Source organism: Paroedura picta, chromosome 4 (assembly GCF_049243985.1).
Source record: "Paroedura picta isolate Pp20150507F chromosome 4, Ppicta_v3.0, whole genome shotgun sequence".
NCBI lineage: Eukaryota > Metazoa > Chordata > Lepidosauria > Squamata > Gekkonidae > Paroedura > Paroedura picta.
Genome location: NC_135372.1, coordinates 98,948,117 through 98,975,877, shown reverse-complemented (window position 1 = coordinate 98,975,877; position 27,761 = coordinate 98,948,117). Strand labels below are relative to the sequence as shown.

General features: G+C 43.9%; 1 long non-coding RNA gene across 11 annotated transcripts in view; it reads left to right on the top strand.

The window, feature by feature from the left end:
- The first annotated feature begins 4,211 nt into the window (after positions 1 to 4,211).
- LOC143835996 (uncharacterized) overlaps positions 4,212 to 27,761 on the top strand; it is a 172,031-nt gene continuing 148,481 nt past the window's right edge. For all 11 annotated transcript variants that reach the window (XR_013230440.1, XR_013230442.1, XR_013230445.1 and 8 more), the window contains exon 1: positions 4,212 to 4,601. This is a non-coding gene — a long non-coding RNA (uncharacterized LOC143835996). The remainder of the gene's footprint in view (positions 4,602 to 27,761) is intronic.

Below are 27,761 nucleotides of genomic sequence, written 5' to 3'. Positions count from 1 at the left end.
AAACCTGTTTTAGGGACCCAGGCGGGACTCAGGACAATGGCCTCAAAGGCGTTAGTGTCCCGCAGGAGTCGGGATGGATGGGCAGCTTAACCTAGTATGCCTGCTGAAGAATGCTACTGTCTTCTAATACTAAAATGTTGGTGATCCCTGACCTGAAAGAAGTATATCTGGGCTTGACCAGAGCCAGGGCCTTCTTGGCTTTGGTCCCAACCTGGTGGAATCAGGTGCCAGCTGAGATCCTGGCCCTGATGGAACTACCTTCCACAGGGCCTGTAAAATGGCACTTTTCACCAGGCTTATGGCAAATAAAACCAAATGGTCCTCTCTCTTTTCCCTCCCAGAACTCCCTTTTTTGAAACATCCCACCAATGAATAGTGGCCAATAATATGATAGCCAGGATATATGGCCAAGCAGCAGGACAGTGGATCATTATGGGATCTTTGTTTTATCATCTTTTAACCAGAATTTTAACATGTTGTAAACTGCCTTGAGTCTGCTTGCAGAGAGGAGCAGTCTATAAATGTAATAAAATTAATAAGTTAATACATTTCTTCTGCATTTCAACACTGAAAAGGAAATGTCCCCCTGCCCTGCTATGTGATCCTGTTTATTCACAGAGTAGAAGAGCAAGATTTGAGTCCAACAAGATTCTGGGGGGATAAGTTTTCAAGAGACAAAGCTCCCTTTGCCAGATCATCTGCCATACAAATGCTTCTAGCTTGACTAAGTTGCTCTTGCAGTATCCCCGTGCATCACTGAAAATCAGCAGTGCGGGAAAGCAGACAGGTATTTCTTTTTAAGCAAGATATTTATAAAGAATCTTTTAGACAATACAACTCTTTCAGCCTAGATAGGAATTAGGGGGTATTCACTTGGATGGATATTGGCTTGCCACCAAAGCTGCCTTGCCCATTTGAGGCTCTCCCTGTTGAGGGTTGCGCACAGTGGGCATTGGTATCAAGATCTCTCTGCATAAATTTTTATTTTTTATTCATTTCCATGATTTATGGTTGGCCTTTCTCACAGGAACTCAAGGTGGATTACACAGAGTTAGTCAGCATAATCAACAAAAACAGTACATAAGGATTTCAGAGACACCTGGAACCATCAGAATGAAGTAAAGCACAAGGACTCACATGACACATAAAGTGGTATAGAAATTACATAAATTGGATTCTACTTACAATAATATATACACAACAGTATAAACCACATTCCCTAATCATTTCCCTAAGCAAGTTCACAAAACCATGAAAATAAAAGAAACTGTGTGTTCAGTTCCGAGTTTTCATTTTGAATTGACCAAGGGCCCATGCATCATTTCTCTGGCCAGGTACAAATTTGCGAAGGAGCTACCAAAGCCTCTCTCTTTCCTTGCCACTTTCAATTCCATCTTCACAGCCTTAAGTGCTAGAAACGTATTATGCAATAAAGGACATATTCCTAAAATGCTGCATCCTGCATGCAATTTCTGCAGCTGCAAAATTATGGGCTATATATGAGCTGGTACTGTGACAATAGCAACAATGACATATGAGTCTCTGCTTTCTGCTGGGAATGGGAAATGCTGCTCACTTCTGGCTAATGGTAGCATCCTTTTGAGCAGCAGTAGATGTAAAGAGAGGAAACTTTGGCTCCAACATTGTAGGAAAATTCATTTCCATCCACCTGCTCACTGTTTCTCTTGGGGCAGGGGAATCAAGATATTCTTCATTGTGAAGCTGAATTTTCCATCCTCATGAAACAGTAAATACTGGCCTGTAGCACCCTGGGGCTCCTCATAACTGGGTTTCCTTGCTGTGCCCAATGGCATTTCCTGCTGTGACAAATGATGGATAGCAACTTGGCTTCCACAGAGGAAAGGCTTTTATTTCCAGGGAACATTGCACAAAGACATAGTGACTTTTGGACTTGGTTTAAAATGCTCTATTGAGTCTCTTAATTAAAATGTTAATGAGTTATACATTCACCTATGCAAATATTGGGAGAGCTCGCCAGAGTGTCAGATAATTCAAAGACTTATGGAGACACTCTTAGGAAATGAGGAAGGATGGTCCGGTCTGGTCTGCTGTTTAGAAGGTAACGTTGATTGTTCCCTCTTTAAGTTCAATTGAAGGCAAGCTTCTTATCAGTTAACTCAGTTGTTTGGGCTTCTTGTTCCATCTGAGCAGAGCATCACAGCTTAAATGACAGATAGGTTATCTTGTGAAGCTGCCAGTCCAAAGAGAAAACCATGGGCTCCAGCATATGTATAGCTTCTGCACCTACATCTGTACTTGCAGTAGACACAGGTGCATGCCATGCATGAATTCAATCCATGCACATCAAACACGAGCCACCCTCACTCGCTTCCAATCATTTTTTTGAAACTGAAATAAGCCCCCTGCTATGATTTATGGAGTTTAGCCCTTTATTCAGTTTGAGTACACAATTTCTAAATGATTTAAGTAAAGTCAGATCCTATCATTAAAGGTAAAGGTAAAGGTATCTCCTGTGCAAACACCGAGTCATGTCTGACCCTTGGGGTGACGCCCTCTAGCGTTTTCATGGCAGACTCAATACGGGGTGGTTTGCCAGTGCCTTCCCCAGTCATGACCGTTTACCCCCCAGCAAGCTGGGTACTCATTTTACCGACCTCGGAAGGATGGAAGGCTGAGTCAACCTTGAGCCAGCTGCTGGGATTGAACTCCCAGCCTCATGGGCAAAGCTTTCAGACGGCTGCCTTACCACTCTGCGCCACAAGAGGATCCTATCATTATGTTGGGTATGACTGGATCTCCTGATTTGCTCACTTTGCAAATCCCTACCTATCTAGCCTAGGCCTTCCTATGTTGATCTTCTTTTCCAAAACCCCTACCCTGTTCTGCCTTTTCTAAACAGCCTCTCCAACATATATTCCCACTCAGCCACATCCTCTTGTCCAATCAGAACACTTCACCCCTCTCTCTGCCTGTCACTAGGTCACTCTCACATACTCATGCCCCGCCAACATGTCTCCTTACTCTTAAAACTCCCTGGCAAGAATTACATATGCATTTCACACCATTTTACAGCATTATCTACAGGTCTAATATGCATGACATCAAAAGACTTCCCTGCTGGCACATATGTATGCAAACCAGCATATCTTACTACTCAAATATTGGAAATCTCCCAAGATTCCTATCACAGACGAGAGGCCACAAATGTTAAGGCCCATTTAACTTCAGTGAAGATGATGTATTTCTAATTGGCTTGAGGAATCTTGAGTGTTAAAGTATCTCTACACCGTATCATATGTTTTCAGTTCTTTAATATGGGACAAACCTCATGATGTAGGACATTCTTTCTTACTATTAAAAACTGCTTGGGGGGGGGGGGAGGCCTATGGCTATGATGCTGGCGGAGAGGTTTTATCCCAATTGGCCTGATAAGCCCTTGCCCCTTTCCCAGCTGCTAGTAGCCATAGTGGCTCCAAATAATGCTTTTTGTTGGGAATGCTCCTTTTCTTGCTAATCAATTGAGTCCTTAATTTTGCCTCAAGGCTGAAGATGGAGGGGGATGCGGGACAGGAATGGAGAGGGAATAGACAGGAGACATACCAGCAGCATAATCTCCTGTCACACTTTGAAAAAACAAAGTTTGGCTCGTTCTCTTACAGCCCAGCAACCAACTAGCCATGCTAGAGAATGAATGTTGAATGGGCAGGGATGGAAGGAATAATCAGACCCTCTCTGCCAGCAATGTAAAGTCATTGCTGAGGATTGTTTTTCTCCTTCCAATTTCAGGGTCCACATAAAGCTCTGCCACGAGCAGAGTCAGGTTGGAAATTTCCTGGAGATTAGCCAGTGTTTGGAGAGAAGAGGATCTCAGCAAGTATAATGTAGGGATGCCAGCCTTCAGGTGGGACCTGGGAATCCCCCAGAACAACAGCTGATCTCCAGACATCAAAGACCAATTTCCCTAGAGAAAATGGATGCTTTGGATGATCATCTGTCATTGTACAGCACTGAGGTCCATCTCCAAACCTCCAGGAATTCCCCAACCTGGAGCCGGCAGCCCTACCTCCACACACATCTAGTGTAATGCCAGAGTCCACCCTCCAAAGCAGCCATTTTCTCCAGGGGATCTGATCTCTGTAGTCTAGAGATAAAGCTGTAATTCTAGGAGGCCTACTTGGAGGTTGGTAACTGTAGGCTGGAAGCATGAATCCAAAGACTCTTGGTGTAGAGATTCGGCCTGAGGGCGTTGGCAAACCACGCTCTCTGAGGCTGCACCTCTGCATCTAACCTAGACCAATCAGGATACTACAGCACAACAATTACCTCATATGTTAAAAGGATTACTTGAAGCCTATCAGTTTGCTCCACGCTACCTTGCGGGATTACTTGAAGCCTATCAGTTTGCTCCACGCTACCTCGTGGGATTATTTGAAATGATTTACGTGTATGTATAAATAAAGGATTCCCCTCTGTTCGAGAGGTCTTTCGCAGGAAATCCTTCTCCGTGTCATTCTTCCTCATTGCTTCCCGACAAGTGGTGACCCCCGACGTGATTCGAGACCCTGTGCTCACCGCGACCAGAAAAAGAGTCTTCGTGCACGATCAGCTACGGCTCCCTGGTGAGTATGGGGGAATCATTGTCTAAGGAACAGGTAAAGCATGCTGACAAATTGAAACAGGCAGTGAGACAGTGCACAGGAGAGGCGATTTCGGTGAAGGACCTCCGGGAACTGATACAAGAAGTATCTTGCCAGTGCCCGTGGTACCCTTTAGCGGGGACCAGAAGACTAGGAGACTGGGAAAAAATAGGGAGGGAGTTAAAGGCAGAGCCCCATGCTCCCATGCTGAAATCTGCTATTGAAAGATATTGCACCTTCACCCCTTCCCTATCCCACTCTCTTACCAGTGGCCTTTACACCGACCGCTCCCAAACCTGTCGCCTCGCAGCCATTAAGGACTGGGGGCCACTCCCAGATCGTTAACGCGATTCGAGCTGCCCGTCAGGCCGGTCAGCTGGATCTCTCTGAGGACTGGGAGGGAGAAACCCCAGCGTTCTTTCCTTTAACAAGGGGGGAACCATGTGGGAAAGGGGAAAACAGGCAGATCCCGTTAACGTGGGAAGCCATTCCCTATTCAATTCTGCGTGAATTGAACAAGGCTATAAAGGAAAATGGTTTACAATCCTCTTATTTTCAAGGAATGATAGAGGGGATCACTAATGTTAGGCAGAAAGTCTCTGAATTCTTTCTTGATTTCATCAAGCACCTTACAGAGGCACAGATTAATAATCAGGAAGCCCAAGCTGAATTGCTCAAGAAATTAGCTAAAGAAAACTGTATTTCAGAAAATAGATGCATTATTCAGGGTTTGGGCCGTGATCCAGATATGGCAAGCATGATAAAATCTCGCTGGGATTTTGGCATAGGTGACTACCAAGCTTCTTTTGACTCAGGGTAAAGCGCTCAGGAATATTGTTCATTCTCCAGATGCTTGCAACAATCTTTATCAGGGATCACTAATTCTTAGTCACTGACCTTATTAAAATTTCTGTTCCTCTTACAAAGTATGCATTTTTTCTAGTTTTTCAGCTTTCTTCTCTTCTACAACGTGCTTTGGAAAGATTTTGTAGAACAGGTTTTTTCCATCTCTCTACAGATTTCTCCAGTCTTGTTCTTATAAGCAAGCATTTTTAGAAGCGATATGCATTAAACCACAATCTGCATTAGTATTTTAGGGTACTTGCTCGAGCACCCTCACCTTCTGAGGTTAGATGGGTGGCAGCCTGAGAAAGGATCTTTTCAGTTGTGACACTAAAATGATGGTATTCCATTCACAAAGAGATTTGCTTGTTTTTCTCAATCACTGCACATGCCAGTGGATTAGAACTGAACTGTTGTATTTGGCTTTGCATTAATGACCTCTTTTCTTATTTCTGTGTTTTACTCAGTTGTTTTCAATTGGCTTATATAATGTATCAAATAATGTTTTAATGGGTTTGATGATTAGCCACCTACAGAAATTTGGAAATTTAACATTTGGCTGTAATTGATAGAGCCTCCAGCTGCAGTAGCAGGAGTGCTGTTTAGCGATTTGGAATCAGGCTCTCTTTTTCCAGTTCCTATGCTAGGAGCTTAGTTAGAAACTTATCTTGCTTTCTTACCTATCACCCACTAATCTACACAACTAAAAGGTTTTCCGTAGCACAGGAATGATCCTTTGTTTACAGCCCAGGAAGAACTTAAGCTTTTGTTTCCTGACCCCCGCTTCAAGGAAGAAGGGGGGGAGTAGAGTTCTGTCTTAAAATTTTTGGTCAGCAGTTAGGAAGTATGCTCACTGAAACGCTGCTATGCCTCAATAGAGCTTTATCAGTCAGAGCTGTCTAGCTGCGTAATATTTATAGGTCAGGGAAATGCCTGGCTACAATGGAGGTAGAAATTTTTATATAAGACAAAATCCTTTTGTCTTTATTTTATGTTTTGCTACCTTTTGGGTAAAAACAAGGCACAGAACCTCTTTGGGGAATGTGTCCACAGTTTTTATTACATCAATTTTTTAATGTGTAATTAGCAGTGAGAATTTTTTCTTTTGGTCAAATTCTTTTTGGGTTGTCTATTTAAAGGAGGACCTACATTTTGTTTTTGACTCAGGCTACCTGATTTATATCAGACAGGCCTAATCTTTCACAGGTCAATTGTTTGTTTGGTCACTGGAATGTGTGGAGATTAGCTCTCTCTTGGAGCTCTAGCCATTCCAGCCCTTAACAGATGACTCATGGAGTCCTTTCTGTTCTTTGAATTTGATTGGTCAAATGTTTGAGCGCTTTGAAAGCTCTAAGCCTCCAGGTTTCCTTCCAAATGAGTATTTGCTTTACATTGTTTCTAACGTTTTCAGTTGTCATTTTCTTTGAAAAGGGTTATTACTGATGTCCCAGTAGATGGCCTAACGGTGTTTACCGATGGATCTCCCTCACCAGGAGTCTATTGCTTCCCGACATCTTGGGATGTGGACTGCAGCCAGTATCTTCAAATGAGCCAGCCTTTGAGGCCAGGATCAGCCCAAGATGTAGCTGTGTGTTTTTGTTTGATTTGATTGCTAGTTTGTGGTTCTATAGTAGCTTCCCCCCCCCCCCCCCCCGTTATACTGCTTTGGGCTTCTTTGGGGAGAAAGGCAGGGTAACATTATTTAAATAATTTAGGCAAGATGTTCCTTTGGCATTTCTCTGACCTTCAGTATGCTTTTATTTATTTATTTTGTTTTGTTCAATATATATGATCTGTACTGACTTTGATGCTTTAAAAAAAAAACAACCATGTTCTGCTGAGGTACCTGCTCCAAGGAGAAATTCTGAGCCTTTCAACTTAAACCAACAAACAATCAAGTTATCTGAGCATGTCCAAAGCAATCTCAAATAAGAAAAAAAAAGGGGGGGGGGAATTGAGTATCAATGGCAAGTCTGTTAGTACTTGAATGTTCTGTGCTGAAGCCTGAGGTGGCCATTTGTAGGGATAGGATGGGCAGAATTAATTCTTAGGGATTATTTTCTCTTCCCCAAGCTGCTCCAAGCGATTTCTAGGCTGTCTGGCTTTCCTGAGAGCAGGAAACAGGCCTTTTTGGGCGTACAGAAACCTACACCTTGAGGAGGCATAAGGTAGAGTCAGTCCTTTTCCCAGGGTACGTAAGAATCCCTTTGCATGCTCCGTGGTGCTGGAGGCAGTGTCTCTGCTCCCTCTACTGGGCAGACATTGGTGCTGCTCCAGCGCTAGAAGGCTCGCACTGAACAGCCCTTCCTTGGCTTCAGTCTCTCTTCTTCCAATGTAAGGTGCTCCTGGCTTCCTGCCTCATGGAATAGCAAGAGGATGAGAGCAGCAGCTTTTCCTGTGTCCCTTGCTACTGTTGTATCGGTATGTATATAACATCGGTGCCCCAGCATGCCAGCTAGCACAAGCTTTGAGTGCAGCTATATTAGTGTGTCAGTAGGGCTCAGAAAGAGTAGGTGGCATTTGAAACAACATGTCTGGGCTGTATAGAACTCTGCCCTGATTAGCACTCTGCTCATGCCCTGCACGATGCATAAATTGTCTCACAGCCTGGCTGAAACAGGATTAGGAAGATATAGCCTTCTGGTCTGAGAGTATGGTTACTTGGCCCATTGGACCAGCTGGCAAGGGATGGGGGTGAACTTGCTAGGAGTGGGGAGGAAACAAGCCAGAAATAGATATGACATGCCTACATCACCCAGATGTGGGGACACTGGGAGAAATGCTCGGTTTTAGCTTCTTATCTCAGAATTTTGGCCTCACACTAGAGCACCCCACACACACACTGATGTATTTTTCTGGGTGATGTTGGAATGTTGTATTTCCAGCTATTTGCCTGTTGGCAGAGAAGAGCACCTGAAACCAGGGACCTCTGCCCACAGTGAGGAAGAGAGCTCCAATCTAAAAGGAACCACCCCTTGATAGCAAGACAGTTGCTGTGGAATAATTTGAGTTATCACAGAGTGAGGAATGAGAGGCTGCTGACAGTCTATATTAATTTGAGGCTGGGAGACCTGGGTTGAGGACCTGCTCCTTCTGGGGATCCCCTTGGACTGAGTTAAGGCATTCATTGCATTCTCTCTGTCCCTTAGCATTCTGTTTTTGAAATATTGATTATCTCTGCCTTCCTGGCAGCTCATCTGTGCTCCCTGAGATCAACACAGGAGGTAAATGAAGCAGCTGGCTTTCCTCACTTGTCTGGGGGAGATGGAGGGTGGGAAGAGGCTGAGGATAGCACAACTTACCAGTAGCAAGAGAGGCCAGCACCTCTTCCACTCAGCAAGCAGCAGGAAGAGGAAGAAGTCAGATAAGCTCCACAATTGGCCTTCATTGGAAGAGAGCCCTTTCCTTATTAGCAACACTCCCCCAGGAAGGGCCAATCAGGGAGGGAGTGAGTTGTTTGCATGCAATTTAAACTGATTGGCCCTTATTAGCAGACTGCAATTTGAACTAATTGGCCCTCATTGGCAGAGTGCTCTCTCCCTATTTGGCAGCACATTCCCAAGGAGGGCTAATCAGGTAGGGAGTGAGTTGTCTGCATGCAACTTTATAATGTTTAGTGATTTTACTGTCAAATTATACTGGATTTATGGTGACCTCATGAGGCTTTCAAGGCAAGAGACATTCAGAGGTGGTTTGCCTCCATAATTCTGGAATTCCGTGGTGACCTCCCAGCCAAATATTAACCAAGGATGACCCTGCTTAGCCTCCAAAATCTGACCAGATCAGGCTGTCCTGGGCTACCCAGGGCAGACAATGGTTTGAGAACCTGGGAAATAGAAAATACCACCTTTTCCAAGTTCTGTTCTTATGTCTTTAATCATAGTCTGTTGCCATGAAATATATCAGGTGAAAATTTCCCTGCTGAATTTATGCATGTCCCAGTAGTTTTACCTGCCGTATTTCTGCAAGGCAGGAACCTGGAAAGGGATCTCTAAAAAAGGATAGAACCTGACTTGGAAAACACAGGGCCATTTCGCACGGCTTCAAAGTAGCAGAATGGTTGCTATTTGGAAACGCTACTAATTTGACATAACCCACGACGTCGTAGACAATCTGCAACAATCCTGAAACCAATCAGCAAAAAGCGCTTCGTTGTGGCGCTTTCAGGGGAATCCAGAAAAGTGGATTCACCCTCCGGATAGCGATACACTCCTGCAACCAATCTGCAACAGTAGCGCTAAAGATCTGTGCGTTACCATTGTTGCTGGTTCTTCAAAGTCCCTCCCCCTGGCTCTCTCCTCCAAACTTCCGGCGAAGCGATCGCCATTTTTTTTTCTCCGAGCGAGCGGGGATAAACGCACCGGCGAGCCTCTTTCTGTTTAGAGGTTTCCCTGGCTTCAGTCCTTCACCTTTAGTCACTAAGCACAAACAACTGAAAAGCCCGTTTGCTGAAATAAAGTCCCTTTATTTTTTACAAATAAATTCAGCCGAAAATCGTGCCCGTGAGAGGGGGGGGGGGATTTTTTTTTTATCACTCAAGGCAGCGTGCAAATGATCATACAATCAAACGACAGCTCACATTAGGCAGCTGGATGGGTCTCTCCGTAGCAACGAATCTACCTAGATTCATTGCTATGGGTCGTTTTTTTTTTAAAAAAACCTTTCTTAAAGGGAAAGGGGCTGTTTGGGAGCATGCTAACGGCTGCCCATTGGCTGCTTGACGGCCAGGGGCGGGACGAGCTTGGCAATAGCGCTTCCTTTCTAGCGATTTCTGCCGAGACCGGAAGCCTGTGGGAAACGCTAAAAAACGCAACTGATTCCACTACAAAGGCAGGTATGCATAACGACGAATTCCACTATTTTAAATGGCGATTTTTCATTCCGCAAACAATTTGCAACAAAGATCCCTGTGCGAAAAGGCCCACAATTTTCTTTCAGCTGAAGTGCAGCCTCCCAGCAAGAAGCGAAAACACTGAGTTACAAATCAGGAACAAAAAAACACACTCACTGTACAATGAACCAATTGTGTACATAGGCCCTGGGCAAAGGGCTGACAAGTTAGTAAGCAATCGGGTGGATCTTGTATCTTCATTCTATTTTCTAACGCTTCACATCAGAACTTGTTACTGCAGGCTTAGAAGAGCTGACAAGCTGGCACTGATACATATTTATGAAATGCCCAGATCTGAAGATCTCTTGAGAATGGTAGACATTTTAAAAAATCTTAAGTCTCTCTCTCTCTCTCTCTCTCTCTCTCTCTGGCATATAGAGGGGCACTGAAGCATTTAATTAAAGATTCAGGATTTGGAACAATATGAGGAAAATTAGGTCACTTTGGCTTCCTACCGATAGTGGCACCATCTCTTTGGGTTAAATATGTCTAGTCATCAACACAACAGCTAAAGGGAATCCATCCGTTTTGACGTGTTCACAGTTTAACTTATTACTTTTCATTATTCTGACTCTTAAATCTAATTCTCAGGTTCCAAGTATGCTAATTTGGGAAGAAACTTTAGCTGTATAATTGGTTTTCTTCTGCTTCTGGATCCAGAAAAGACCCAGTATTACCTGTAGCCTTTTGGAATGGGGGTCTCCCACACCTCCTGCAAACTGGACCACAGGCAACCAAAGTGCATTTGGGATAAAGTTAAGCACTCACTCACCACAACAGGAACAGTGATAACATGTGCTGCACTCTCCCTTTACAATCAGGGGGATCTTTAAAATGTGTAATTGTGGCAAGATTGTGCCCTTTACAGTCCCCCAGCTTTGCTGTGCTACTGGAAAAATCTTGAAAGCCGATGGCTCCTTTGGGTTCTTGCTTTGAACTTTGGTGCCCAGTGGGCATAACTACCAAAAAAATGTATTTGAGGAAAACAGCAGTTAAGGAGATTTGCTATGGCGTGACTCCACGGTAGTTCTTTTTCTACACAATGGAATACAGCAGCAGTTTTGGGGGAGGATTAAAAGAGCTTTAAAGTCTTTCTCCTGTTCTCTAGATGTGTCCCTGTGATGTGCCAAATGTGGTGGTTTGTAGGGGAACTTGAAAATGGATAGATAGGCTGAAGTCAGGAGTTTTTAAGCTTTGTCACAGTGAGTCTTCTGAAGGGCGGGCAGGGAGGGGGAGCTCTTTCAGCTTCCCAAGTGTAGCTGAGATGGAACGCAAGACAGATGGGTTGCCTGGCAGTGCCCACTCGTGTCCTCAAGCTCAGGGCAAATGGATGGGAGATTGCTTTGAGATTTCCAGGCAGAGAAGAAACTGCAGGGAACAAGAAAGTTTGGAGGGAGGGAGGGAGTGAGATGGGGTTTCTAGTGAAATTCCTGCTCTGATAATAACCTTGAGACAAAAGCCACCATGACTTACTGGGAGCTCTCTTCATCTCCTCACTGTGTATCTCTCCAATGACAACGTTTAGACTGTAAACTCATCAGGTCAGGGACATTATTTTTTGTATATTACTTGTGAAATGCTATGTGCATAGATAATGCTGCTGTTATTGTGATTGTTCCTGTTTTTGTCATTGTCATAGAATTGCATGGATTAGATTCACAGAGGTGTCAAACTCATTTGTTACAAGGGCCAGATCTGACATTCTTATCACTTTGTTGGACCAGGCCATAAAATGCAGTTCCAGGTAGCAGAGATGATTCACCACTGAGTGTGACCCACAGTCCTCCTCAGCACCTAACTAACCACTGTTAGAGGACAGGAAGGCCTGGAGGATCATTGTCCATGGGGTTGCGATGGGTCGGACATGACTTCACACCTAACAACAACAACTACTGTTTGTTCAGTATGCACAAGAAGTTTTGCTAGGTTTGCCAGGTTCCCCCCTGACCACCAGCTGGGGATAAGAGGGGGGTAGAGTTGCCTCATATAGGTTGGGAGACTCCTGGAGATTTGGGGATGGAGCCTGGGGAGGACAGGGGCCTCAGTAGCTACAGTGCCACAGAGTTTACCCTCCAAAGCACCCCTTGTCTCCATGGGAATTGATCTCTGTAGTCCTGAGATGGGCTGGATTCCAGGGGATCTCCTTCCCCACCTGGAGGCTGTCACCCTTTAAGTACAGCACAACACAGAAAGCTATTCCCTGGCAATCAAGTTTGGTTATGGGTCAGATGAGCCCTGGATGGGTTGGTTCTAGACCCTGGGCTATATGTTTTACATACATGGATTAGAATTTAGTTCCTAATCTTGAGACTGTGAACACTTCTATGATATATTTATAATTTTAAAAGGTAAGAAAAAGTAAAGGTTTGTGAAGTGTTTCATGGTGATTAGAATTCTAGACTAGGCTGTGAGGGATCCATATTTGAATTTTCAGTCTACTGTGGAAGCTTGCTGGGTGACCTCTGGCCAGTCATTCTTTCTCATCCTGGCTTACATTGCAGGGTTGTTGTAGAGTAAAATGGAGGAGAAGAATTCTTGAAGCTGCTTTGGGTCTCCACCAGAGTGGAAAAAATAGAGCATAAATGTATAAATAAATAAGGACTTTCCCACTCCTTGTCTCCTGCTGCACAGGTTTCATGAAAGCAGGTCTTTACATTTCCACTGGATGTAGAAATGGATTTTGATAGGAAGAAAAAAGGAGCTACCCTGGAGGAAATGTACATTCAAGATGAGATTTAAAAAAAAAATGATTCAAGTTCAGTTTGAATTTCCTGAGTGGCTGTGGTAAACAACTGGGAGCTTTCCTTAGAGAAGTCATCTATCCCAAGCTGATGTCAGCATGTCAAGTCACATCCCTCCATTTCCCTATCCAGGCTGTCACACAGGGTTTGTTGTTGTGCAAGATGGGGGTTTATTTGTTACTCTGGGCTCTCTACTGATAGCAAGAGGAGGGGGAAAATGACATCTGATGGAATCCAGAGGAAGAAAAGGCAAGAAAGGATCAGAAGATGGGAAACAACCATCTATCTATATCATTGATGTTTCTCTTTTTTTCAACCACTCGAGTTAGATTTTGTTAAGTTTAAAAGTTTTTTATACACCTTTGGTTTTGGAAAATTGCTTTTCTGTTAGTGTAACTAGTTTGTTCTCTCCTTCAACAACTTGGCTTTTATTGCCATTGTACTTCCTGTTATTTATTGCCTTATTTCTGTCAAATTTATTTTATCATTTTAAGTTCTGCTATTTTATTGTTTATTTATTTATAATTGAATTTATATACCGCTGCTCCCAGGACTGCCAGCTTGTAGTGGTTCACAGCATACACAATAAAACATCCAACCATAAAAACACAACCATTTAAAATCTTAACATTACAATAATAAATTCCCAGAATAAGTAAGATCAAGACTCATCCCAGCTTCACATGCATTTGAACCAGTATGGGCTGGAAAACTGGAAATAAATAAAGAACTGGAAGATAAGGGTGGGTCAGTCTAATACCTGAACCTGGAACCAGGGAAGGGGGGGATCTGATTTCACTCCCCGGTACTCCTTGTACCCATCCTTAGCCAAATGCCTAGTGGAAGAACTCCATCTTGCAAGCCCTGTGGAACCCAGGGAGTTCTAACAGGGCACACAGCTCTTCTGGGATCTCATTCCACCAGGTCAGGGCCAGTATTGTTTTACTGTTGTTTCTGTTGCTTATTTTTATTGTTATTTGCTTGGTTATTTGTGTTCAGTACTTTGACAATTTTCCTGTTATGACTAAACAATTCAAAATGTTGGCAAAGTTTAAATATGCAAGTGCCAAGCTGCTTAAAAGAATAAAATAGTTTTATTTAGAAAAGAAACAACTTTTTATAGAGTGTACTATACACGTGACTCTCCTCCACCTGTCAATCAAACCAGGCAGCCAATCACCTTTCTCCCTGTTTTAAAGGAACCGTGATGCAAGCTAATTTTTTTTAAGGAAAACTTCTCAGTTGCTATGCCTATGCATCTAGTCAGAGATGCATAGTGCTTACTTTACTGTCACCCCTTTTGGAATTATGAACCCTGAAGTTTTAAAAAGTAACCTTGTTCCTGGTTTTTTTGGGGGGAGTGGGGTAGAGATACATGCTTTGTGTGTTCTGGTGGGGGAAAAATTGTTTTGCTCTTACTGGACGATTTAGTGCATATTCACTGCTCCAGGCAGTTTGCTTAAAAACAAAAAAACAAAAAAACACCTGTCCTCGGAAGAAAGGAGAGGGAGGTGGATGTGAGGGTGGGTGCTGGAGGCAGAGATAACGCTACTTTGCCTCCACACCTTTTCTTACTGTGTGGTTGCTGGTTACTTTCCTCTTGCTCTTGCTACAAGGCTGGGGGAACTGACTTTTGTGGATTCCCAACTAGTGCTTTAAAATGGAGGATGTAGCTGCTGGGATGCTGGATGCTGAGGACGTCATGTAAAATGCCCAAAAAAATGGTGTCGGAAAAAGGAAAGCCTTTCACTAGAGTTTCTGGGTGCAGAATGGCCCTTGATGTTTGCAGGGCTGCTTCCTATTGAACATTTGGTGTTTGCAAGCGTCTTTAAAAAATCTCTCAGCCAGAATTTTCTCCTGGGTGAGGGATACATAAAAGATCGCAACTGCTAATTTTCTCTTGGCTGGGCAAAGGACTTTTATCATATGATCTTCCTCATAACCAAAGCCTGTGAGTGAAGATAATCAACAACTGTATTAGAAGAAACAAAAAGAACCATAGGATGACTCATCTCAAAGCCCTCTCCAGGGCTGCGACATCATTTTGGTGCACCAATATTTCTTGGCTATAAGAAAGTTTTCTACATGATCTACTGTTTGGGTCTGTTCCCTCTTGATTGTCTATCGTCTGTTATGTTCTGCTTCAACCCTGGGAATTGAACAGTTCATCACAGGCGCTATTAACAGAAGAAATGTATTAATCCCCCATTCCTTTATACAAAATTTAGAGAAGATACTTAAGTGAATAAACAGAATAAATCTGTCCTTTGCATATTTTATACCATTGTGAATATTGATAATGTTTTAGAACTCTTGTTCTAAGGGCTGCTCCAGTTTTAGTTTTGGGCCGTTGGTCTGTTTCACAGTGGGCCACAGTGATTGGATTCTTGGGCTGCAATGTCTGTTCTGCTTCCCTATCTCCAGCCCAAAGGCAGGTTACATCAGGAAGTCCTGGCCACATCATGTGGAAATTCTTGTGGCAGGGAGGGACTTTTTGATGCACCAACCAAAGTCATGGGAGTGGAGACAGAAGAAGAAAAGAAGTGGAGAGTGGAAAAGGTAGAATGGCAGGAATGATTTCATAGTGGCAGCAAGAGCAAGAGTGAGAAGCAACTTGAGACTCAATGAAGAGAAGTGTTTTCTCCAGAGACAATGAAGAGACACAAAGCTGCATCTGAGGCCTACTTGAATGGTTCAAATTGCCTTTTATCAGGAGTGGCCACTGGTTTTAAGATGAGAAGACTAACAGTGCAGCTCTGAGAAAAGTTATATCCTTCAAACCCCATTTACTTAGTATGATGTACCTCTGTTTAGGGCCGCACTTTAAGGGTGCATTCCTAAGGCCAGTATGTAAACTGCTCAGGATAGTAACTAAACACCATGCTGGTATAACTTGCAAATACACTAGCATAATGGCCAGCCAGCTGAAACAAATGTAGAATCAAGCTCCGCAATATGCAATATCCCAGGGACTTATTCAGGGAAGAGAAAGGGATCAAGACATTTCCTAAGCCCTCTCACCCCAAGTCCCATCCCCATGCTACTGTAATGTTACGCTGACAGAAATGTATAAGCATAAAACTTACAAGAAACACAGGGCTTTTCTGCATGCCATACATTTAGCATCATACTCACCCCCTGCAGATGTTATATTCTGGGCACTCCACATGACATTGCCAACCTCCTGCATCCAGCCAGCAAACTACTTGCAAATCCACCATTTTAAAGTGCAAACTGGTGAATCCCAAAAAGTGGATTCACCAACTTTAAAAGTGTTTTCCCCAGCAGACAACCAGCAGACTACATGCAAAAGAAATGTATAGATGCAAAGAAGCACTATCTCCGCCTCCATTGTCTGGCCCTCACACCACCTTCCTCTCCCTTCTCCCAGGGATGTTTTTTTTTTTTTAAAGGTGAACTGCCTGGAGAAACGAATAGGCCTACAAGTATGCAGGCAAAGCCAAAAAAAATTGTTTCCCATAAGTTAAAACACAAAGCATGCCTATCTAACTCCCCCCCCCCCAAAATCAGGAATGAGATTAATTTAAACTCAAGACTCATGATTACATAAGGGGTGGTGTTCAAAAAGCACTATGCATCTATGATTAGATGCATAGGAGGCGTTTAAATGGAGAACTATTAATTAAAAAAAAAGAAATTGGCAGGCATTGTGGGACCTTTAAAAAAAGGAGAAAGGGGATTGGCTGCCTGGCTTGATTGACAGGTGGAAGAAAGTCACGTATAAACCGCATTGCTCTCTTCCGCCATTTTTAGCAGTGCTTGAAGAGGGTGAGAAGCGCAAAAAGGTGGCACACTACAGCGAGGCAGCAAGAAGGTGAGGAATGGCTGGAAGGTACAATAACATTTAGTGCTACACCATTCAGCTGGTGTAGCTGAATGGTGTAGCACTAAAACACTATTTTTAGCGATGTGTGAAAATGCCCACAGTCTCCAGCCTCCTCCTCTGAATCTCCACTTACACAGTCAAAGTGCTGGGGTGGCTGTTAGCATGTACGGCTGACACAGGGGCAATTGTCAGCATGCTGCTCCGTAACTGGTGGGAGCTGATGGGGTTGTAGAGGACTGGTATAGCTGCAATGCCCTCAGCTCCTTGAAGTTGATTCTTTGGGGTCATGTTTTTCTCTAAGGAGAAAGCACAGAATATCAGTTTTACAACTGCCCAGGCACAGCCCTAATTACAATTTCTTAGAAACAAATTCTGTTTAAATCAGCAGGGCTTGGTTTAACCTGTGTTTAAGACCCTGGAAAGTCTTTTCTTGTTCTTATTTTTTTTAATGTTATTCTGAATACTTAGGCCGAAAGCTCACTTCCAGTGTTTTTAAAAACTAATTATTCAAATAAATAGAGCAGTGGTCCCTAACCCTTTTATCACTGGGGACCAGTCAACGCTTGACAATTTTACTGAGGCCCGGGGGGGGGGGGTAGTCTTTTGCCGAGGAACGTTGCCGCCTCCTGAGCCCCTGCTCTACTTGCTTTCCCACTGGCACCCCTAACTTCCTGCCACCCACAGTAGGGTGCTGCCAGCAGCAGCTGCGCAGTGCCACACCGAGGGGGAGCCTCAGCCATGGCGGCCGCTGGAGAGCACCAAAGGTGAGCCAACAGCAGAGTGGCAGGGCAGCCCCCGAGGCAGCAGCTGGGGAGGAGGACAAGGAGGAGCCGCAGCCCAGTACCGACTGATCAACGGACCGGTCCCAGTCTCCAGACTGGGGGTTGGGGACCACTGAAATAGAGCATCTCACATGCCTTTTAAGTTGTTTTAAAAGACTTTAAATATTCTTGTTAACTTTTGGAAGTATAAGACCCATTTGGAAATCCTTTTAAAATTCCTTGTTCCTTTTACCTTCTTCTGCCATAGTATGCAAAGTCCATGAGATGCCTTATGGGAAAGTAATGTGTATTCTGAGCTTACTGTTTTGTAATTTGTCTGCAAATTCCAGAATATTGCTTTATGTGTCTGAGGAAACTGTTCCCTCAGCTTTCCTTTATCTCATGCAATTGTTAGATTTGTATAAACAAACCACAGAAGTTAGAGGAAGGAGACATATGGTTTAACTGGGTGGTCTTAACCAACCAATAGTTTGCTAAATTCTCATCAGTGAGAGGCTTACCTCAGAGGAAATTCTGCCAAGTGAAACCCTATCTTGTGGAGACAAGGAAGTGGCTGAAGAACAAGGAGAGTATGCATAATGTGTTTGCTGGTGGGTGAGAAAGACAGAGCAACGCTGATGTTCCTGAAAGTCATCCCATCCCAGAGGTATCAACACTTCCTACTCATGGTCTGTTTTCTTTTCCCAACCCCACAATTCACTTTATTTTTTATTTGAGGCATAGTTCTGTTTCCCCTTCTTCAGTACATTTGGTGCCATTTGATGAAAAAAGTCTAGAGCTCCAAAAGCCAGAACTCTCTAATCTCAGGCCATGAAACCAGCTCAAAACAAAGCGGACACATGGAGAGTGCCGACCACAAATCAATGTGGTCAGAATTAAATATTGATTTCCTCCCCTCTGGACAGCAGTTCCATGGAGTCAACATCCTCTTCTCCCTAATCCTGAAAACAGTATCTTTTAAAAAGCTAATCTGCCAAACAGAAATGACTCGTCCATCCTCTGACCAGGGCCCCTCATTTCTCTGTATTTAATGGTCTTGATGAGTATGAACTTGAGAGGGGGGGGGGGATCCCACTGACTCCATCTACCAGAAGAGAGGTGGGATATTGATCCATTTTATGGATCACAGATGGAGCAATCATGCTTTAAAGCCATTTTTCAAACCCATAGCCAGCAAGCCCAAATGCAGACCGCCATGAAACCAAAGCTGAGCAACCAAGGCTTAATGGGAACCAGGCTGCAAGCCCTGGGCTTCTTGGTTACCTGAGTGTCAGAGGTCAGCTCTAAAAGGCTGAGCTATTTATTTGAATTGTCAGGCCTGTGCTAGGGTAACAGCCATACGTGCCTTGTCAGTCTAGTGAAATATCGTTATGACTCAAAAGGCCATTAAAGATCGTCCTTGTTAGCCCTGGCTGCAATCCTTAGCTAAAATAAAATTTGTCAGAATACAAAAGTCTGACATTGTTTCCAGAAGATACCTAGAGCTATGGCTTGGGGAAATATTCAACAGAATCTGGTGCTGAGCTAGAAACTACATTCCATGCAACATGGATTTTGAATTGCACTGCTGAGATCTGGTCCTTTGCATTTGTGTCTGTCTAAAATACCTATCTGTCAATCCCCATTACTTTACTGTATCTAAGCAACTCTGCTTTTCCTGCAAGACTTCGGTGTTGCTATAGAGGCTATTAAATTGCGTATATCAGGAATGAGGAACGGAGAGATTTGCTCCCTCGATATTTGGGTGAATTTTTCCAGGATATCCCAGCAAGAGAAAGGATGCAGCATACTTTCACAGATGCACTGATTATTGGACTTCTTTCTCTACAGTACAAACTAAAGCAACACGTTGGTGCCTTCTGGTCTCAGCTGGAGTTATATACAAGCTATTTTTAAAAGTTGGCTTGACTTACTGTTGAAAAATTTGATTCGAATACTTCATGTCCGGGATCACCAAGTGCTCTAATATATCTCCTCTCCATCCTCTCATATCTGGATCCCAGCAGTAGGAAAAGAGAGAAGAAATACTCAGGATCACAGTTTTGTGGGCACCTATTCTCTAAAGGAGAATTTTAATAGCCAGTAAAACAGCAGCCTTTCCCCCTTTCTGTTTGCTGTTTGGTGGCAGTGGTGGGGAGGGGGGGAATCTCTTAGTTGAGGGTATGGTCCCATAGTAATTAATTATAATTGGGTGGTGCTGGGGAAACTACAGGTAGGAATAGATGTTCTGTTGATACAAATGAAAACAGCACCTCAACACAACAGTGACAGAACATGTGATGTCACAATGCTAAAGAACCCAAATGATATTTATGAGCCGGTGTGGTGTACGGGTTAGAATGCTGGGATAGGACCTGGGAGACCTGGGACTGCCACGGAAGCTGGTTGGGGGACCTTGGCCACTTGTACACTCTTAGCCTAACCTCCCTCACAGGGTGGTTGTGAGGATAAAATAGAGCAACAAATAATAATATAAGCAGCTTTGGATCCCTGTCAAGGAGAAAGCCAGCGTCTGAATGAAGAAAACAAATAAATATGTTTAGAACAAACACAATGAGCTAAACCCAGTTCCCCCAACCGGCCATTTTGGTGCACTTCCTGCTGAGTATGAAGAGACCCCTTCCCCACTGATAGGCAGGGGGCCACCAAGCTCTTGATCTGATATTGTACTGTTATGTGACTGTCTGTTGGGCTGAGTAGGAGGTTTCTCTTTGCATATGTTTTCTGTGGGCATGTTTGACTGCATTGTGTGTGTAGTTATTTGGCTGTGTAGGAACAGTGTGTGAGCATGGTGATACTGTATGGGGAGGCTGTCCTCCTGAGGGTACGGTTGTGGGTGAATGGTATGTACTTGACCCTGCCATGGCTGTCTCCATGCAAATACACTTGGGCATCCTTGAGTGACAGAGGTTGTGTAGGAGAGAAACCTGTTCCTCCCACCCCAGCTCTCTGTGGGTAGTTTCCCTTCCTTTACAAAGGAGGGGGAGAGCAGACAAAGCTCTGACGTGGAAGGTGATCTAAGCAGATTAATATAATTACAGTATTACCAGCCTTGCTCTCACTTTCCCCACTCCTTGCCCTAATGGTGATTATTATGCTTATTATGCTCTCAGCCTCCAATGCTTATTGATTCATTCCACTGCAGTGCTTTTAATCAGGCATCTGAAATGTGCTATTATTGGTTCCAGGGGGGTCGCCATTGAGCAAATGAGAGTGGCAATGAATGAACAATGAAAAGATCCCCCCCACCCCCCAAATATAACATGCTGGCAGGGAGATCAGGCTATGAAAAGGCATCATTTATTCTACAGACTCAGCTGGGGACCGTGCTGTGTGGATGGCAGAAATGGGGCCCCGAGTCAAAAAGTTCTTCTAGAAATGTAACTCTCCGGAAGCTACATACAGCTTTATGTTTGAGTTTTGAGACTTTAAGATCTTCTTTCTTGGACAAAGAATTAACACTCAAATATCTTGTTGCGAGTAGGATAATCCAAATGATATCCTTCAGACTGACAGGAACCTGCATTCTGTGGCTTTCTGAGTTGTTTCCATAACTTACTTTCACACTGATTGCAGCAAGAGTTTTTCATAGCACAGGTAGATCCCCTGTTTCACTCCTCTGCTTTCACTGATTTTGTTATTTAGTAGAATCTGCTGCAATGTCAAGACTATGCTTGCATGCTTCCAGTTTTCCTAGGAATACACCCAAAATTATAGTTCCTCTTGTTTTACCTGTTAGAACATTCCCCCCATTTGCAGTGACTTTTTTCTTACAATTGTTTTAAACATGTTTGTGAGGTGTTTGGTCTCACCTCCCCATTGGCAACTGCCTCTTGGGCTTTATTAGTTTAGTATGATTGGATGAGATGTTCAACATGAGTCTGGCAATAATGTTGTAATGATTTGATGGCATCATGATGCCATGGATGCCATGTGTGGATCGCAAGTGGGTTAAATGGCAATGAGGACAAATTTATAAGCAGACATCAAACCTGTGAATTTTTGGTGCAGCTCCACCATTTTTGCATAAAATTGCTGATCAAGAAAAGCAACAGGCTTTCCTAAATATTTCTGGAAAAAGCATCTATTCCTTCGACCCTGGCCATCTACCAGCCATATTCATGTTCAACAACTGATGGTTGCTTTCCTGTGAAAATTTCATCATGGACAACTATCTGAGGCATTTTTTATGGGAGAAGTTATCTGTTATGCCTTTTCATAGAATCATAGAGTTGGAAGGGGCCAAACAGGCCATCTAGTCCAACCCCCTGCTCAACGCAGGATCAGCCCTAAGCATCCTAAAGCATCCAAGAGAAGTGTGTAGCCTTTGTTTGAGGCCTCCAGAACTGCACACAATACTCTAGGTGTGGCCTGACCAGTCTATGGGACTATGGGACTATGACATCTTGTGATTTTGATGTGATGCCTCTGTTGATACAGCCCAAAATGGCATTTGCCTTTTTTACCGCTGCATCACACTGCCTGCTCATGTTTAGCTTACTATCCACAAGTACCCCAAGGTCTCGTTCACACACAGTGTTACCTAGAAGCGTATCCCCCATCCAGTAGGCATGTTTTTCATTTTTCTGACCCAGATGTAGAACTTTACACTTATCTTTATTAAATTGCATCTTGTTCTCATTAGCCCATTTTTCCATTTTTCCATGGTGTTTTCTCCACTCATGATTTGTAAGGTATAACAAACTTTTCCTTTAGTTTCACTTGAGCAGAACTGGCAGCTGCATTAGGCACATGACACTGAGGAGGCCCAAACTCCTCCTCAGAACGACCCATAACCCCATACAGTGCTGACTGACATACCCATGGCGATGTGTGGTTGTGCCTGGAAATACCCTCAGAAGCACAGAACTCTGATTAGGAAGCCTGGGAGGCTAATGCTGGTTATGTACCTTTGAAGTGCAGTCCTTTACCCCTCCCTTCCTTACTGCTTTCCCCCCATTGCTCCCATTTACCGCTGAGTCACCAAGAGGCTATTATGCAATTGAAGGAAACATTCTAATTGCAGAGATAATGCAGGGAGAATGACATATGCCACTTCTAAAAGCTGCCGCATTCAGTGAGAATTACCCACATGCATATTTATAGCATGCACCCCTGACTGCAAAAGCCTTTTGTGGCAACGGGGATGCATACAGGAGGCAGAGAACAATCGTGGAACAAAAATGGGAGATCCTGTGTGAGGAGGAGGAGCTCCCCCCCCCTTCCCCCATGCACAGTTGTAGTCTGACAGCTAAGCCATTGGAGGGCGAGCAGATCTCATCATGAATGCAAAGACGGGGATGGATATTTGTTGCACAATGTATCGCCAGCTCCTGCTGCACTCCCATTGCTAATGCTCATTATAAGTACAGCATGTGCACTGTTTGGCTGGGATTGATCCTCTGAGCAATCATTAATTTATGACCATTATAATGGGAACTTTTTTGCACATGTTCTCATGTATGTTTTACTGATGTAGCTCTGGAACCATGGGCCATTCCGCACCGGGATCCATGTAGCAAATTGTTTGCTGAACGAAAAATCGCCATTTTAAATAGTGGAATTCGGCGTAACGCATACCTGCCTTTGGAGTGGAATCCAGTTGCGTTTCTATCGTTTCCCACAGGGTTCCGGTCTCTGCAAAAATCGCTAGCCAGGAACCGCTATTGCTAAGCTGTGTCCCGTCCCTGGCCATCAAGCAGCCAATGGGTGGCCATTATCATGCTCCCAAACAGCCCCTTTCCCTTTAAGGAAGTTTTTAAAAAAAAAACATGTTGCAACGAATATGCGTTGATTCGTTGCAATGGAGAGACCCATCCAGCTAGCAGGTGGTGTTTGAGCTGCCGTTTCATCGTTGCCATGCTCCCCCCCGAGTGGAAAAAAAAATCCCCCCCCCTTACGGGCACGATTTTCAGCCGAAAACAGTGTGAAAAATAAAGTGAAAATAAACCAGCAAACAGGCCTCTGCGATGCTTGTGCTTGGTGACTTTAAACAGAGGGGCTGCAGCCAGGGAAGCCTCGCTGGGTAAACGAAGGCTCGCTGGTGCGTTGATCTCCGCTCGCTCTGAGAAAAAAAAATGGCGATCGCTTCGCCGGAAGATCAGAGGAGAGAGCCAGGGGGAGGGACTTTGCAGAAACCGCAACAATGGTAACGCACAGAACTTTCCCGCTAGTGTTGCAGATTGGTTGCAGGAGTGTAGCGCTTTCCGGAGGGTGAATCCACTTTTTGGGATTTCCCTGAAAGCGCTACAACGAAGCGCTTTTTGCAGATCGGTTTCAGGAGTGTTGCAGATTGTCAACGACGTTGTGCATAATGGCAAAACTGTAGCGATTTCAATTAGTAACCATTGTTCTATTTTGGACGAATGCGGAATGGCCCCATGTTATTGACTGATGGTCCCAGGCCTGCTATAGTGGTAGTGGTGTGTATGGGATGGGAAGAGGTGGGGTTGCTAATCGTTCTATTCATCCTGCAAACAGCTGATATTATTCGCCCACCTGATCCAAAACCATTCACTCTTTCTTTGAAAGAAACATCAGTGTGTCTCATGTGTGGAAGGGTGACAACTCTGGGTTGGGAAATACTCAAAGACTTTGAGGGTGGAGCCAGGAGTGGGTGGGATTTGAGGGCAGGGAGGGACTTCACTGGAGTGTAATGCTAATATCCAAATCAGTCATTTTCTCCAGAGAAACTAATCTCTTCAGTCTGGACATGGGCTGTAATTCCAGGAGTTCCCTAAATGTGCATCCCAATCTAATCTGCATGACTGTGCAATGGGCCAGGGTGCAAATCCTTTGCTGGTTACCATTGAACTAAGTGAAAATACTGTTCTTGACTGAAAGCCCCAAAAGACCTTATTAGTCTTGGACATAAATAGCTTAGAATAGATAATGCCTTCTTCTGCATTTACTACTAATTTAATTAAAATTAACGGTTCACACTCTGCTTCAGTCACCACAACTATATACAGTAAAGCAATCCCAGAGCAGAGCATTTTCAATGGTAGCTGATTACACTACAGAAATCCCTTCCAAGGAACATTCACTAGGCCAGTTCCAATGGGAACTTTAGACTGTCTCTTGAAGCATCTCTTTTCTGCCTAGCTTTTTAAGGGGATGAGAATTGTTGTAGTGTGCTGAAGAATTTCATCAGAGTATGATTAAGCAGTTTGCTTTCTGTCTTCATTGTCTTCCCATCCTCAAGAGCTCCCTAAAGCTGCCTGCTTTTAAAATGATAGATGCTGAGCCTTGCTGCTTGATGCTTTGGGTGTCTTGCTGCTATAATCTTACATGCTAGTTTGAATACATAGACGTTTATTAGCTCCCGGAAGAGCTGAGGGCCCTGCGGGAATTACCAGCATTCCGCAGGGCCTGTAAGACGGAGCTCTTCCACCAGGCTTATGGCTGAGGCCGGGCAGCGAGGAGGATCAGGCCCCCCCCCCACACAAACTGGAGGTAGTGAGTGTCAGCTTCCTTCCACCTCCTTGCAGTTGAGGATGCGGAGACTGGATGATTAGGATTATGCCATCACTTGTTGTTTTTATTGTTGACCCATTGGTTATTAATTACTGTAATTTTATTGTTCATTGCTATGGATTTTAGGGGATGGGGTTTTATGTGAGCCGCCTCAAGCCTTCGGGGGAGGCGGGATATTAATAATAATAATAATAATAATAATATATTCATTTTTAATAGACGAGCTGTGAAATTATTTGTTTTAAGTATTGTTTGCAAACTGCTTTAAGTAGCAAATGCGCAAACTCAAAATTTCAAAAAGGACGTAGACAAAAATGAGAGAGTTCAGACAAAAGTAAGGAGGAGGATCTGGGGCCTGGGGACCGAGGCCTATGAGGAAAGACTTGGGAATGTTCAGCCTGGAGAAGAGGAGGTTGAGAGGGGGCAGGGTTGCTGTCTTTAAGTATCTGAAAGGCTATCACTTATTGGAGGGCAGGGAGAGGACCCTCAGTAATGGCTTTAAACTATGTGAGGAATGTTATGGGCTAGATATCAGGGGAAAAAAACCTTTTACAGAGTAGTTCAGCATTGGAATCAGCTACCTAAGGAGGTGATGAGCTCCCCCTCACTTTATCATCACACCCTTATGTCCAAGTGACAAATACAGACAGAATCAGGGAAATGTGTAGAAGAATCATAGAGTTGAAAGAGGCCATACAGATCATCTAGTCCAACCCCCTACTCAATATAGGATCAGCCTAAAGCATTTGGGATAAGTATCAGTCCAGGCACTGATTAAAGCTTTAGTAGCTCACTTCATAGAATCATAGAACAATAGAGTTGGAAGGGACTTCATGGGTCATCTAGTTCAACCCCCTGCACTATGCAGGACACTCACAACCCTATCGCTCATCCGCTGTAACCTGCCATCCCTTTACAGAATCAGCCTCTCCGTCAGATGGCTATCTAGCCTCTATTTTAAAATTTCCAAATATGGAGAACCCACCACCTCCTGAGGAAGCCTATTCCACTTAGAAACCGCTCTAACGGTCAGGAACTTCTTCCGGATGTTTAGATGAAATTTTTTTAAAATTAATTTCATCCCATTTGTTCTGGTCTGTCCCTCTGGGGCAAGAAAGAACAATTCTGTTCCATCCTCCATATGGCACCCTTTTAAATACTTGAAAATGGTTATCAGATCCCCTCTCAGTCATCTCCTCTCTAAGCTAAACAGACCAAGTTTCCCAACCTTTCTTCATATGCCTTGGTTTTCAAACCCCTCACAATCTTTGTTGCCCTCCTCTGGACACGTTCCAGTTTGTCAGCATCCCAGCATTCAACTGGGGTGCCCAAAACTGAACATAGTACTTCAAGTGAGGCCAAACCAGAGCAGATTAAAGTGGTACCATCACCTCCCGTGGACACAATACTCCATTTGATACAGCCCAAAATCCCATTTGCCTTATTAGTCACTGAGTCACAATGCTGACTCGTGTTCAATGTATGGTCTACTAAGACTCCTAGATCCTTTTCGCACATGCTACTGCCAAGACAAGTCTCCCCCATCCTATATTGATATATTTGGTTTTTCCTACCTAAATGCAGACCTTTACATTTGTCCCTATTGAACTTCATTTTATTCAGTTTAGCCCACTTCCACTACCTCATGTTCATGAAAAAGCATGCCCACCATCTTTTCAGCAATATGCTTCCCATCCAAATCTATAGCCTCATACCTATTTCAGTTCATAGAAGTATGTCACCAAATGGTGTTACATCGGTAGAAATGATTCTCAACTCCCTGTTACAGTGTTGGGGGTGGTATCATTTTTCTAATCACAAATGTTGTAATGCAAGCTGGATTTTAAGCTGTTTCTCTGCAGCTAGAAGGCAATCTTGCATCCTGCCAGCTTTATTAGTTTTAAACCACTGTGCATAATCACCTGCATCTACTGATCATATGCATCTACTGCTACTGCTTTTTCTCTTCCACACTCCCCAACACATTCTCTCTTCAATAGCTGCTTTTCATGGGGTCCTGCAACAATTATAGTCATGATGATGACTATGCTGGGTGCATTTCTTGGATCTGACGGAGTTGAAGATAACCTACAAAAACATCCAACTCTGCCAATGTACAGCTGGTCCTTTTATGCCTGCAGTGATGGGTTCTTTGCTGCAATTGGGATGTGGAGTCAATTGCTTTACTTCTGAGAGCCATTTTTCTCCCTGCTCACCTGCCCACAAAGGCATTTATCACTTGCTCCATCTGCAGCTCTTATTTGTCAGCCGGTCTCCCCTGGGTGCTTCCAAACACAATGAGCCCATCTCTGGAATGAGCTTTTCATTCCCGACTAACTATCCATCTCAGGGTGTGTGTGTGGTAGTGGGGGGGGGGGAGAGAACGGAGGGGAGAGACCTCTGACAGGCATAGGATGGAGGACATAGGACATGGCAATGGCTCCCTTGAGACATCTTGGCTGCGAACATTTTTGCATCCACTGCTGATTCGAGCAAGGACCAGCCATAAAACAGGCCTTTTGCTAATTTGGCCTTCCCTTCCACACAGGTGGGGAGCCATTT